The sequence below is a fragment of the Ostrea edulis genome, chromosome 3, assembly GCF_947568905.1.
Source record: "Ostrea edulis chromosome 3, xbOstEdul1.1, whole genome shotgun sequence".
NCBI classification, from domain to species: Eukaryota; Metazoa; Mollusca; class Bivalvia; order Ostreida; family Ostreidae; genus Ostrea; species Ostrea edulis.
In genome coordinates, this window is record NC_079166.1 from 5,411,210 (window position 1) to 5,423,340 (window position 12,131).

The 12,131-nt window shown below is 35.2% G+C and overlaps 1 long non-coding RNA gene across 1 annotated transcript; it reads right to left on the minus strand.

Moving 5' to 3' along the window:
- Nucleotides 1–497: 497 nt before the first annotated feature.
- LOC130053145 (uncharacterized) lies at nucleotides 498–11,272 on the minus strand. The gene is made up of 2 exons (XR_008801639.1): nucleotides 7,732–11,272; nucleotides 498–3,325 (listed from the first exon to the last, which is right to left on the minus strand). It is a non-coding gene; the product is annotated as an uncharacterized LOC130053145 (long non-coding RNA).
- Between the last annotated feature and the right edge of the window lie 859 nt (nucleotides 11,273–12,131).

A 12,131-nucleotide genomic window follows, 5' to 3' on the forward strand; every position in this document is an offset into this window, starting at 1 on the left:
ACTATTCCTAGTGGATTCCAGTGCTTTCTGACTCAAGACATCATACCAGTTCTTGCCACAAATGAATCTCACCATACAAGTGATCTAGTCACCTCTCTTTTAATCTCTTCATAGTATTCATATACGTAAGAGGATTTTTCTCCTTGAAAAGGTGATGTTTAAAAATTTGTCACTCTTTAAGGAATTTTATGATCCCCTAATAGTATGTACATGTACCATGATAATTTCTGAACTGTTCGGTGAAAATGTTGACAATCAAGAATCAGTCACTGGTTATTCATGTGAAATTTAGCTATCTCATATGAATAAACTCTTGATTATTTTACTACAATGTACCATATTAACCAATTTCGGAAATAATTCCTTATTTGTCTTAAATTTTAATTTGATATAAAGATCGAGCAAACTGAAACAATAAACCAAAGTTCACATTGAACACCAGTGAGGCAATCATATACAAATATCAAATTCATATATTACAGAATTCATTAAGATATTTGAATTATTCTAATCTTTTAATGTTTCATGGTAGCAATGAAAACAGCAGGTCTTTTATTCTCAGTCATATATTTTATTATATAACAGGGGATATTACATGTACAATTAGTAAATATATATACATCATATATGTAATTGCATGTGCGAGAAAAATGTATACATACATACATAAGTAATTCAACCACAGACATATCCATAAATTTACATTTAATACATTGAATGAATTGAATATGTCCTTTGATTAAATAATCAACAAAGATGGATCCATATGATAATACATGTATTTGTAAAAGAAAAAAAGGAGTTCCATTTCTCATACAAATGATATAGGTAGAAATATCAAAATCAACAAGAGGCCCATGGGCCACATCGCTCACCTGAGTCATCTTGGCCCTGCTGTTTTGATTTTTAAATGCTATTTTATCAATCTTTATTCTCATGAATAATGTGACCCAAACCTAGCTCTAAAGAACACAACATTACTAAAATGAAATCATATAAGACAAAGATATGACTAGCATGATATTGCTGTTCTGGATAAGACCAAGGTAAAAAGTTGTAGGTCTTGGTATGATATGAAAGACCTTGCCATAAGTAATCAATATACAAAACATAAATGCCCTATCTAAAATAGTCCTGGATATACTTAATACGTTATACTTTCTTAAAAGTATGTCAAACTCAGAGTTCAGGGTCACAAGGTCAAATAACATAATATGATTGATTGTTTTAACTGTTTTCCACCACACTCAACAATTTTTCAGTTATCTGGTGGTGCCCAGTTTTTATTGGTGGAAGAGAGAACCCAAATACAATATACCTGGGAAGAGACCACCGACCTTCCGAGAGTAAACTGGGAAACTTTCTCAATTACCGGTGCGAGCAGGATTCAAACCCGCGCCAACCAGAGGTGAGAGGCTCCTCAACAAGATGAAAGGTTTTATCATAAGAAATTCATAATATATAATATATATGAAAGATCTACCTTAAACACAATGTAGTTCAGGACATACTGAATAGGTCAGATTTGTTTTGCCATAAAAATTGTATATACAAGATATGAAAGCCCTAGCTTAAATAGTTCAAGAGATATCTTTAAAGAATTTTCCTTTATATCAGCTAGCATATAAAACTTTGACCCCCTATTGTTACCACACCATAACTCCCGGGGAAATGATTTGAACAAACTTGAATATGCACTATGTCAAGAAGGTTTAATGTAAATTTGTGTGCTTCATACTAAATTTGAAAAGAATTCCGTTATTTGAATCGTAGATTGATCGCTGTGCGGTATCTTCATCTTTCAGTTATAGAATTTAGTTAAAAATGTTCAATTGTTAATGTCGACGGACTACAACAGATGCAGATCAATAGCAATATGTCATCTGAGTTTACTCAAGTGACCTAAAATTGTATAATTTTTCTAAAGCTTTTGAAAATTGATAATGCTATAAAAGCCTAGTCTGATCCCTTACACCCCATTTCAATAGTTAAGCGTAAAAACAGACTGGTGGGGATGGGGACCAAACTTAAGAAAGCTGTGAGATTAGTTCAATATTCAAACCTACAGTATTTGAATAATAAGTATTTAACCCAACTGGGATGATTTCATCCTAAATATTTCACTAAAAATATTTGTGAGGATATTAGTTCACACAGACATTATGTTTCAAAATGAGTATGAGTATGGAAATGAACTGGGGTTCAAATTGACTGGCTACTTAACATGGCTACATCAACAAAGAAATTGAAATCACTTGAAGCTGTTTTGGGGTTATATGTGGGTTTAGAAAATATTTGAAAGTATGTTTGGAAACAAGTATAGTGGGAAAATATGTTGGGAATTATTTAATATTAAATTCATGAGACAACGATGCAGGAATGCAGTGATAGAGGGACTTAAACATGCACTTTTTTTCTCTGCCATAAATTGAAGTTTTTTTTATAAGGGGTTCATCTGAAGCTCTCTTTTCAAAGAGCTACGGTTCTGCATCTAGTTTTTGAGGAGAAGATTTTAAAAGATTTTCCTTGTATATATTTCACATGTAAAACTTAAATCCCCTATTGTGACCCCCACCCTACCCCTGTGAGCTTTTTACAAACTTGAATATGCACTATATATGAATGTAAAACTTTGATTCTCTATTGTGACCCCACCCTACCCCCAGAGACCATGATTTGCACAAAACAGGAACCTTTCGTGTGAATTCAACTTTCCTGGTCCAGTGGTTCTTGAAAAGGTTTTTTAAATGACTCCACCCTATTTTTGCATTTCCATGATTATTTCCTTTTTGAAGGGTGCATGACCCTTTATATGAACAAACTTGAATACCCTTTATCTATTGATGATGCATACCAAGTTTGATTGAAACTGGCCCAGTGGTTCACTCTGGAGAAGAAAATGAAAATGTGAAAAGTTTATAAACAGACAGACGACAGGCAAAGGTGATCAGAAAAGCTCACTTGAGCCTTTGGCTCAGGTGAGCCAAAAAAGTAAACAAACATGTTTAATGTTAAACTTGTTTGTTTTATTGCTAAACAGCTCCATTGCCAGCATCTACCCTTACTGAGCTTCCAGTGTCAGACCTTGATATCAATCATCATCACTCATTTTGACTATCCAGGCCAAATTAATCTTTTTGCAAGGGTGAGGCCTGGCTGTCCTGTCGAGGTTGAAGTTTGTACTTCCACACTTGGCGACCCAGTGGATTGATCCTATCCAATCCTGTAAACTCTAGGTCTTGTTCTAGGATCTCATCCCATGTCAGCTTTGGTCTACCTATGAAGTTCTTTTCTGTTGATAACGATGCATAACATTCTGACAAATCTGCAAAAATATTTAGAGAAGTGATTAGTAAAAGGTCTTCATAGAAATAGCAATAAATGTATAAATAGATAAAAATCATAATTTCTATTTCTACAAAGTAAGTGTTTATCAAATGATCAGCTGTAAATTACCTAGGCTGTGTCAAGCTGAATGAGCTAGTTTGTGCAGAACGAACAAAAATTACACCAAACACAGCGACACCTTTTGGAAATTTTATTTTTACAAACTTGAATCTGCACTACAGAGCTGTATGTCAGGAAGCTTTCATGTAAATGTAAACTGCTCTGGCCTAATGGTTCTTGAAAATTCTCTATACTTATTTGAATGTAAAACTTTGATCTCCTATTGTGGCCTCGGCCAACCTTCCCTGGGAGGCATGATTATGACAAACTTGAATCTGCACTATTTCAGGAAGCCTTTACGTAAATTTGTATTTTACTGGCCTTGTTATTTTCCTACTTCTTGTGAAGATTTTCCCTATATATTTGTACATGTAAAACTTTGATCACCTAGTGTGGCCCTATTCTACTCCAGGGGGTCATGATTTGAACAAACTTCAATCTACACTTGTCCGGAAGCTTTCATGTAACTTTCACATCATCTGGCCCAGTGGTTCTTTAGAAGAAGATTTTTAAATGACCCCACCCTATTTTTGCAATTTTGTAATTAGATCTTCCCTTTGAAAGGGGGTGTGGCCCTTTATTTGAACAAACTTGAAAGCCCTTCACCAAGGATGCTTTTTGTCAAGTTAGGTTGAAATTGGCCCAGTGGTTCTTGAGAAGAAGTCAGAAATGTGAAAGTTTACAGACAGACGGACAACAGGGAAAAAGAATGTTCAACTTCAGTGTTACATGAAAATGTACTTCAAAATCACTCAACAACAATTATAATATTGCTGTATGGAAATTTTCTGTCCAAAGAAAACAATGTAAAAAAAATGATGTAATCTACACTCTACAGCAACATGTGAGAATAATGAACGTGAAATATATATTCTGAAAAAAAAAAACAAGAGATGTTTGTAAAACACATATGCCCCCCATGGTGCAAAATTGAAAAGGGTTATACACACACCTCATTTAATTGATAGTATTATCATCAATTCAAAATATTGAGCAGACAATATCTTCCTATGTCAAGAGTGAATTGACCATGTGACCTAAAATTCAATAGGGGTCATCTACTCCTTATGCTGTACCAGTGTACCAAGTTTGGTACGTGTCAATCAAACAAATAATTCTTAAAATATAGGAGACAATATATTACTATGTCCAGTTCAACTTTTGACTTTTGACCTCAAAATCAATATGGGTCATCCTCTCCTAAAGATGTACCAGTGTACTAAGTTTGATGTCTGTCAAGTAAAAGGGTTATCAAGATATTGAGTGGACAGTATATTACTATGTCCAGTTTGACCCTTGACCTTTGACCATGTGACCTTAAAATCAATAGGAGTCATCTTCTCCTGAATATACACCAGTGTACTATTTAAAGTTTGATGTCTGTCAAGCAAAGGGTTCTGAAGATATTGAGCAGACAGTGTATTCCAATGTCCAGGTTGACCCTTGATCTTTAAACATGTGACCTCAAAATCAATAGGGATCATCTTCTCCTGAAGATGTACCAGTGTACCAAGTTTGATGTCTGTCAAGCAAAGGGTTCTCAAGATATTGAACGGACAGTATATTCCTATATCCAGTTTGACCCTTGACCTTTGCTCATGTGACCTCAAAATCATTAAGGGTCATCTTCTCCTGAAGATGTACCAGTGTAACAAGTTTGATGTCTGTCAGGCAAAGGGTTCTCAAGATATTAAACGGACAATATATTCCTATGTCCAGTGTGACCCTTGACCTTTGACCATGTGACCTCAAAATCAATAGGGGTCATCTTCTTCTGAAGATGTACTGGTGTACCAAGTTTGATGTCTGTCAAGCAAAGGGTTCTCTAGACATTGAATGGTCAGTATATTCCCATGCGCAGTTTGACCCTTGACCTTTGACCATATGACCTTAAAATCAATAGGGGTCATCTACTTCTTAGGATGTACCAGTGTGCCAAGTTTGATGTCTTTCAAGCAAAGGGTTCTCAAGATATTGAGCGGACATTATATTCCTATGTCCAGAGTAGATTGACCCTTGACCTTTTGACCTGAAAAACAATAAGGATCCTCTTCTACTCATAACTAACCAGGGTTTGACACTAAGGCACGTCCGACCGACCGAGTCTACTAAATGATAGGTCCGGTCGGGTAAAATGTCGATTTACTAGTCCGACTGGTCATGTTGATAAAATAAACAAGAAACTTTATTTTAAACCATAAGATATCTTATTTTTAACTTTAAAAAATAACTGTAAAGAGTTTGCGAGCAATTTTGAACCGCGTGATGACAAAATCTCTATTTTTAGTTCGAATACATAGTCGCTGTCGGAAGTGATGTTTTACGACATTTACTCTTTGTTAATGGGTGTAAAGTTATATTTCGGATAAATATATATAAACTGAATTTATTTTCATTTGAAAAAAACCCCAGTTTATTTTAATTGAATATAAGAAAGTGTCTATCACAGGGATCGAAATTAACTTTTTTCACCACTAGCAAATTTTAGCTAGTGGATTATTTTCCAACTAGCAAAATTGAGCTTTTACTAGCATTTTTCAATCGATTACTGTTTTACATGAATTTAAGAAAACAAGCATGTCTCTTTATCAAAATTTTGGGAAAATCTTTTAAAATCTCCTTTAAAGTGCAATAATAAAAATAAGATTGCGAATTCTTTCATTTAAAATTCAATGAATTATCAGACAACATACATGGTGCGGGTCATATGGTACACTTGTGCGGCGTACTCGCTGTCCAGAGATCTACCACCTATTAACAGCATCATGTGGATTGAAATCTTGAAGACTGTTTGCGCCAATTTAAACTATATGTTCAAAACTTTTGGAAATTTCATCTAAAAAAATTCTAGTTGAAAAGAAAACCCCGCGAACTCGAAGTGTTTGACTATAGAGTACAGAAGGACACCGCGTGAAATGGTGACACACTGTCATGTGTTGTTTTATATAGACACGGACGAGATCAATATGCTTGCTATTTAAATCAGACGTCTCTGAGACATCCGAAGTGTGTATGAAGTAGGCCATCGACTGAGATGACCTTGGCCTTAGTTATTTATTCAATCCACGTTTACTTTTTCAATACTTGTATATTCATTCTGTAAAGAGTTTCTATGCACAAGACAAGATTATTGTAAACTTCAAAGTACAGCCAATAAACCGAGGAAATCCGGGAAAAAGATTGGGGTTTTTTCACTCGCAAAAAGTTGCGATCACTTGTGATTTTTTACTTGCAAATTCAATTTTTAACTCACATTTAGCGAGTATTTCCCCTTAATTTCGTTGCCTGTATCAAATGAATAAATTAAATCGTAAATAGCCATTTTTCGTTGTTGACACATGTGCGGGAATGTCTCGACTTCTCGTCCTCAAGGAAGGATGTTCCGAGAAAAAAAAAGGAGTAGATTGGGAAGTTTGAAAATAAAAGCACCAAATTGAATGACGAGACTAAAGATGTTTTTGAGACAATTAAGTATGTTTTAGTTTAAACTTAACGTTTGTCATTTGAATTAAGTACTTAAATATGGAGAAACCATCAGGGTTTCTTTTCTCTGGAAAGTTGGTCAGGGCTAGTGGATGTAAGGTCAGGTCTAGTAAATATTATTTGAAGTAGCCCGACTAGTCTAGTGCTCAAGAAAGTAAATGTCAAACCCTGCTAACCCACATATGAAATATCATTATCATCAAGTGAATGGTTCTCAAGATATTGAGCGGACAACACATGGTCTACAGACCGACCGACAGACCGACCAACAGGTGCAAAACAATATGCCCCCTCTTTTTCAAAGGGGGGCATAAAAATAAACTCCAACCACCTGTCCATTTTTATTTCCAAACAAAGATGAAAATCTAAAAAATAATTTTATGACTAGGCCAAAATAAAAAAATGTGTTTGTTTCAGGTCGCTTGCCCGACCCTAAATATATCCACCGACCCTATTAATTTTTTTCAATTTTCCGATTTCAATTCATCGATATACGAACTATTACCCGAAATGCCAAGACATCTATAATTGTAATATTAAAACTCCATCACATACTGTGTATTTTGTCAATTAAACATTGTGCTCTGAACCCATTTTTTATCTGTTAAACACATTATATTACAACTTTAACTATAAAAGTTTCATTGATTCGAAGGCACTTATTTATTTTTATAAAAAAAAATATTTAAAAAAAAAATAAAATAAACCTACCTACCAACCCTTTTTTTAAAAATCAGAGGCGACCTAAAACAAACATTTTTTTTTTGGCCCTATGTGGCCTAAAATATTTTGTATACTTACTAATTTCAAAACTCAAAAGGAAATGTTATCCATGTGAAGCCATCTTGCTCTGTTCATCCTCTGGGGAAGACAATTAATTCTTTGATTTTGCAGTTTGTGTCATGACTACACCATGATATCTTCTAATCTCGTCATACTATCAGAAAGTAATTTTGGCAGTTGGCAAGTGTATCAATGGTGTTACTTCTTCATGATCAGATCTTCTATACTGTGTCATATTCAGCATAAAGTAACAATTAAGGGCTATCATCTAGTTCTGAGGTACTGAGGAAGGGCTGTTTTTCTCAACACATAGCCTTTCTTCTGGTATTCTTAGGGATACTTTATTCATCTTTTAATTACATTTCCTTCTTGGAGATTAAAAGTTGAAGACCACTGAAAGAAAAAGAAGTGATTTAATGAATTCCATGTAGTTTATCGAATGTGCTGACCAGAATATTATCTAACTGTAGCCCCCCCCCACCCCCCACCAAGCATGCAATGTCATACATGTATCTGAAATCAATACTTATAAAAATTAATTAAAATTAAAATCTTCAAATATACAATCTTGTTACACATCTCCTATATTTTTCACTTACGATAACTCTGAATTTTTAATAAGTGAGTCCTTTTGTCCACAAACTTTTAATAACCCCTCATAAACAATTTACAAATATGATATCAGAAATAATAATCTAAAAAATTATCCTGTTGTTCATAGATGCATGCCATCAACATTAAGAGTATAACAAATAACAAAAGCTCTCCTGACATTGTGCCATTCTGAAAGAAATGAGGTGCTTATACCCCCAAAGGCAGGGGGGTAACCCAGAATTGTGTCTAGAGAGCGGAATAATATATTTATGGAATTAACCAAAAAATTAGTAATAATTTTTTTTTAGCTATGAATTCATGTTAAATAAAGTGCACCGCCATGGCACATGATACGCCCGTCACATATTGTTAACAGTATAGATAGTACCCATTAAAACATTTTTTTTTATATCACCTTAATTAAATGTCACAGTGACCTTAAAGTAGGATGCGACACACCTTCTACCTAAGATGCATTAGTTGACCAATTTTGGTGATTCTAGGTCTAATAGTTTTCAAGTTATGAGCCGGACAAGTTTTTGCCATATATGGCCATATCTTCTTAATGAAAAGTCACAGTGACCTGGTTTTAATGTGCGACACACCTTCTACCCAAGATGTATCTACAGACAAAGTTTGATGATTCTAGGCCTTGTAGTATTTAAGTTACGAGTCGGACACGAAAAAGCTAACAGACGGACGGACAGACACGCCATACCATAATACGTCCCGTCTTAAGACGGGCGTATAAAAATTGGTCATGGTAGCTCAGTGGTAACACAGTCTTCGACATTAACCAGTGGCCTGATGCCCGAGGCCAGTAAAATCGGGATCGGGCTTCTTAAAATATTAAACCCTGGAGTCCGATGGGCCTGTAAATGTTTTCTTATATGTTCTGTATATATTACAAATAAAGCGTGAGATTGACTCAGACTAAATGTCATGACTTAGTAGTCAAATTTCGCATAGAAAAATTATCAACCATGCTGCCTTTTCTGAAGTATAGGGAGGGGGCTCGTCCGGGAAATTCAAAACCACCCAAGCGTATTTCACAATCACAACCATCCGATAAAAAAACCCCAAAAAAACTGTCGTACGAGGAGAAAAAAACGAAAATTCATGCCCCATTGGACCGAGGGCAGTGTTCAAAATTAACCATAGACCGAGTATATGTCAAATGGCACTGGTCTATGCCAACTGTAATTGAGATAGACCAAATTGTCTATGCCAATTTTCTAGATTTAAAGCAATAAAGTTATCCAAGAGGGTCTTGCATGGTCAGTCGACGTCTGATAAACATTATGAGGAAAGGATGATATTACAGAAATGGAAAGAAAATACACTTTCTAAGTATATTAGAAGTAAATGAAAATGTTTTAAATTTGTGTTATTATTTTTTCAATGTTGTGGTCTATGCCAATTCGATGAGGTCTAAGTCATCTTATTTTGGCATAGACCTGTGGTCTATACCAAGTTTTAAACCAATTTCGAACACTGCGAGGGTAGGCCTTGGATAACATTTAAAAAATGTTTTGTACGTGGTGTATACAAAACAGAGTTGAACATGAGCTGCTGATGTATCTGCGAGATTAATCAGTCTATGCGAAAGACATCAGACCGTCGGACCTGACCGATGTGCAGTGCCTCAGGTCCGATGCATCATTTTTTACACCGGATCGGAATGTCAGATGTCTCAATGTCCGGTTTTGAGCTTTACTATCTTGATGCGGAGTTTGTTATAAGTAAAAAAAATAGCACACATCCAAATACGTAAATGAATTGATTAAAACCGCATGGACTGTCTAAAGTATTATACGGGAAGGATTCCTGGAATAGTATTACTAGTATAATAAATAAGATTCCCTTGGTTTTGCATTTTCACGTGTTTCACTTTTTTACATTAGGTTTTTCGGTCTGACAAAATTTGGTTCGGTCCGGTGTGTTCATTGATTACACTGGACCGAATGTCCTGTGTGGTCCAAAAACTTTCGCATATACTGGATTAATATGTTGAAAAATAATATAATCCTTTTAATGTCAGTTGTTCTTTAACTATGATCATCTTGACCTGTATTTTCCTACAGTAAAAGAACTGTGCATAGAGTAGAATCAGCAAATAACACGAGATCAAATTAGAAAATAAACATTTTGGGCCTGCAAAATATTGTTCGCGCTTGCACAATTATTATACTGGGAGGCCCGAAGGGCCTGTGCTTTACAAAGTTTTTCGTGAAGACTGGTAACAGGATCAAGAAATCATGGTTTCGAGCCATGCTTGTACTTTATTTAGGGTGAAAATGTAGATAGTGAGGTGAATGCTCCATCATCATATTTAGCATTCAAAAGAGAAAGTTGCTGGTCTTTCAGATGAGACCTTTAAACACCACATGCATGCGTCTAACTGTGTGGCACTTCATACTACTGAAATATTCTCTACAGGTATTATACTAAAATCAAACATACACATACATGTATATTCATATATATGTTAAAAATTTTAATTATCATTTTAGAATTTTCTTCTTCTGACAAAATGATGCGCAAGTACATAAATGGAAGCTATGCCACTATATGTCATGACACTGTACAGCTTGATCAGTTGATACATCACATAAACAGTCACAGATGTAAACAATCAAGAAAAACTCAGTACACAACATCACCCCTTAATTTTGAATTGTAGCTGAAGATCATTCTGCCAAGATCGAAATGCAGCTTGGCAATGATTAGCGAGGGTTATATTATTCTTAAAAAGTAGATTGAAATCAAAAGTTAACTGCCAAAGTTATCAGGAGACAATAATCCATACATGGTTCGAATTTCCTCCACTGCCACCTAAAGTGCACGTGTAAACAACGCGTGTGACATGCACCACACCCCGACAGGCTACATTGTAAACAAGTAAAATGCATTCAGAGTAATAGTTTTACATATGATATTCTGTTTGGTTTATAGTCTTAGTAGCTACATACCTATGTGGTACACCTGTACCATGTGCGTACTGCAAACAGTGCGGCGTAATGTACATTTGCATCCTCGGGGATTTCAACCCGGACAAAGTGGAACTTGCCAATCCGAATACATATATATCTTTCGTTTTTATTTTTGCATTTTATTTATTTATCTATTTATGTCATGGCGTTGGGAAAAAAACTTCAAAGTAGGGAGACAGATGAAAAGGGGGATACGGTCCAATCATCCAAAAAAAAGTCCCGTGTGGAGGGGTGGGGGTGGGGTTGATTCCTAAGGACTTGGCGGATATCTATTTGTTTTTAAATGTGAAATTCTATCCAAAATCAATATGAATTTTTAGTATACAGAGTACATTAACTGCAAAGATTAAATTTTAGAAAAAACCCCAAACAGTTCACGTACTAGATATATCACTTTCATCATCGGAATTTTCAGTAACTCGGGTACTCTGTCGCTTGTACATAACACGATCGGTATGAAACACCATTTAATCAGTCTATCTAATAAAAAACTCATTGTTAATATGCAAAAATTTTCTTTCAACCATGTTTACTTACCTCAGATGGGCCAACTTCTTTCCCTGGAAAACTCCATTATGATGACATCACAAATTACGTCATTCAAAACAGAGCATGCGCACTTCGAAAGTGTGTAAGCCATGCTCGCAAGGAAAAAAGATGGACGAGTGCTAAATCTTTACACACCTGTTACACACATCTCATAAATCCTGTTAAGTAAACACTTCAGGATTTTGATGGTAGATGAACTATTTAATGATTTTATGCTGATTTTTATAAAAATCCAACTGAACACCACCATTTTCGTGTTCCTTTGACCGACCCCGTGTTGAT